The 3679-nt window shown below is 40.3% G+C and overlaps 1 long non-coding RNA gene across 1 annotated transcript; it reads right to left on the bottom strand.

Annotated features, from left to right (window-relative positions):
- Positions 1-257: 257 nt before the first annotated feature.
- LOC133247149 (uncharacterized) lies at positions 258-3352 on the bottom strand. Its single transcript, XR_009736277.1, has 3 exons — positions 3084-3352; positions 2057-2108; positions 258-456 (listed from the first exon to the last, which is right to left on the bottom strand). It is a non-coding gene; the product is annotated as an uncharacterized LOC133247149 (long non-coding RNA).
- Between the last annotated feature and the right edge of the window lie 327 nt (positions 3353-3679).

Genomic DNA, 3679 nt, shown 5'->3' with positions numbered 1-3679 from the left:
TCTACCTAATTACATTTCCTAATCTATACCCAACTTGAAGAAAACAAAATGTGCATCATTGTTACAAACATTATTGTGTTTGACCTGTTTTTCCTCTATTATAACATTTGAATATTCTACTTCCCTTCCTCGGGTCTATGGTACAATGATCTGTATTGTCCCTGAGTGATGTTTTCCAAAACAGGTGGAGGAAAAAACATAAATTAAGAATTTCCTGACCAAAAATTTTAGAATAACAGAATGTTTACTGAAAATTGGCTCACATTTACTAGCATCCTGTCAAGTTTAAGTCAGAAAGCATCCATAGCTCAGGAAATCATACTGGTGAGTTTTTGTTGAGCTTTCTCAGCGGCCACCAATTAAATTCCATTTTCACTTGATGGTAAGTAAGCTCAGACTTCAGTGAGTTGATGTGGAAAGAAACATAGCTTCCTTCTCTTAATAGCTTGAGACAACCTAAACGTAAGCAATCAAAACAAGTGTTCATAGAACTTTCAAACGGCATCTTCACTTGGCAGTGCCTGGGCAACACACACTGGAGAGCAGATACAGACATAATTTTTCAAGAAACGAAGCACCTAACCTGTTTTCAATTACACCCCCATTGAGCCAACAGCTGAAGCCAGTGCAGGGGAGGTACTGGGTTGGCCAAAAAGCTCATTAAGGTTTTTCCGTAAGATGGGAACAAACTTTTTGGCCAACTCGATATATAGGTGTTGTCAAGTCAGTAAACAGATTTGGAGATATTTTATAACCTTGGTCACACTGTAAAAATGAGAGGTTTGTCCTCACATCTTGATATTAATATCTGAATAAATGACCTCTTCCACTTCTCTCCTGCTCACAACACCAAACACTAGGTTTGGGTCAATGTGTAGCTCCCTAAAAATAAGAAAAACACTATAAAAATACAGCAAAATAATTTATGTCTATTTTACGTAGTAATGCTGTCTCCTTATTTTCAGTTATGTATTTTATGTTATGACTTTAACTATCTGGTCATGCTACAGATGTTAATAAAGTTTCATCAATCAATGTTTTCATTGATATAGGAAATTGTGCTCCCATAACTAAACCGGTCTGGGTGAGGATTATAAATATAGGTATCAACTTTGATCTGACAAGAAAAAATGTTACAGAAGTTACAGGTATAATGTGCAAACTATACATGCATGAGGGCAAACACACACACACACCATGGTTTTTATGCTAGAATTGCAACATTTTAAAATAACATAAAATTATGCTCTGATAAAATAGCCTCTAACATCAGGAGAAATCAGGATTATAAGGCATTTTTATAAACTATTTTGAACAAATGTGTTTTCATTAATTTCAAGTAGAGTTGGCAAAACATGGCAGTTCTTTTTGGTCCACTTTATGTAATTATAATTTTATGTTATTTGTAAACAGTGCTTCTAAGATGATTAAAAATTTGTAATAAGATAAGCATTTGATTGAGGTCTTATTAGAATGTTAATTTCCTTAGCGGATATCTTTTCTGTAGACTGTAAAAAGGCCTTTTTGTCGGGGGTTTATTGTTTACAGACACTTTCACCTACATGTCCTCATTTAATCCTTAGGACAATGCTGTGAAACATTTAATTTTCCCTCCTTTATACAGATGCAAAAAAACAGAGATTCAGTAACATTAAGAAGCTAGTCGCAGACCACACACACAGAAAAAGTGACAAAGTCAATATACAAACCCATTTCTTCTTAGTCTGTAGCTTTTTCATTAATTAAACAAAGTATTAGCCCAGCTGGTAATCAAATTATCACTAATTCTTCATTAGTGGAATGAGGTAATGAGGTTTCACTTTATCATTTACAATTCAGAGATGAACTTTCAGGCCTACATAAAAATGGCATCTACTGTGATAGTAACAGATTACGCTCATGGTAATACATTACACTCATGGTTTAGGATTTACAAGGCAATTTTTATCTGGCTTTTTTTTTAGTGACGTATTTTATATCATGATTTGAAATATCTAATGGTTTTATAAGACATTTCAGGCCCTCAAAACATTTTAGGAAAACTCGATTCACTGACCTTTTCTAATGACTTCTTCCACCTCTGCCTTCGCCTTCTGTGATCATGGAAGCTGTGACTCAAAACAAGACATCCTGGTCATGGGCACAGCTTTTCAAACATTCATGTTGCCTACTCAACTATTTCTGCTATGACCCTCTAGCCTTGTCAGGCCCTGAAGTCCATCATACTGGGAAAAATACCAGCCCTGATGTACCTAACCGCCTGTGTTTTCCAGATTTCCTCTATGTAACTGAGCACCCCTGGAGAGAGTCACTCAGCAGAACCACCTGCATCACCCTAAGTTCACGGTCATTGGTTATCTTCCTCAAATGGCTCTCAGCACCACCTGGAATTCACTCTGGATAGAAACTTTCTACAATCATGCTAAGTTGCTTCAGTTGTGTCCGAGTCTGCAACCCCGTGGACTGTAGCCCACCAGGCTACTGTGTCCATGGGATTCTCCAGGCAAGGATACTGGAATGGGTTGCCATGCCCTCCTCCAGGGGGTCTTCCTGACTCAGGGATAGAACTCATGTCTCTTATTTCTCTTGCACTGGCAGGTGGGTTCTTTACCACTAGTGCCAACTGGGAAGCCCCTTCTCCATTCTTTAGTAAAATAATAGCCCTGATTTCCCCTGACCTTTGTCCTTAGATGATGACTCGCCTTTTATTCCTTTGAGAGAAAGTAAAATCTAGTGAAAGGAAACCCTTCTACCTCCCTTCATCAAATGTAAAAGGTAGATTTATCTGCACTCACTCTATTCTTTCCATCAACAAATGTTTATAAAATGCCTACCATACTCCACATATTGTTCTGAAAACCAGAGCTAAATCTGGAAACAGGAAAAAATCCTTCTGTCCCATGTAGTCACTGTAGCCCACCAGGCTCCTCTGTCCATGGGATTTTCCAGGAAAGAATACTGGAGTGGGTGCCATTCTCTTCTCCAGGGGATCTTTCTGACCCAGGGATTGAATCCGGGTGTCCTGCACTGCAGGCAGATTATTTACCATCTGAGACACCAGGTAAGTGGTTGGAATTACCTACCAGAGAATAAATAAATAATTGAAGGGAGGGAAAAGTGCAGTTGTGAAGAATGACAGGATACTGGCTTAGGCTACAACTGGGGATGGCCATCAAAGCAGGCAACATTAAGACACAGTGTTCTGACCTTCTCACATCTTCCCCTTCCCCTCCCAGGAAAGGCTGGGACACGGCACCCAGGCTGTCTCTTGGTTGCAGTGGGTACAGAGAGTCCAGACCACTTCCAGGGCGAGTGCTCCTGATTGTGACATCACATCCATCCCCTTGGCAATGGAGCTTGTCACTAGGAAGGAGGACTCAGTCAGAGAAGAGCCAACAAAATGGGTTACTGGGAGTGTCTCCTGAGTAACACTGAGTGGCAGCACCAGGGGGTTGGAGCCTTGTGAACAAGGAACCGGCTTCCCAATACTTGGGAGAGGTCAAGTCGTGAGCCTTTGGAGTGGGAGCACTGACTCCAAGAGCCTAGACTACCAGAGAACCAACCCTAGGGAGTATCAAATAGTGAGAACTCACGCAAAGGAAACCACTTGGATACAAGACCCCGCATCACCCAACTAGCACTAGCACCCTGCACAGGACGCCTCATCTAAACAACAAAC

The sequence above is a fragment of the Bos javanicus genome, chromosome 5, assembly GCF_032452875.1.
Source record: "Bos javanicus breed banteng chromosome 5, ARS-OSU_banteng_1.0, whole genome shotgun sequence".
Lineage (NCBI taxonomy): Eukaryota > Metazoa > Chordata > Mammalia > Artiodactyla > Bovidae > Bos > Bos javanicus.
Note: the sequence above shows the minus strand (reverse complement) of the source record. Positions and strands in the feature narration are given on the sequence as shown.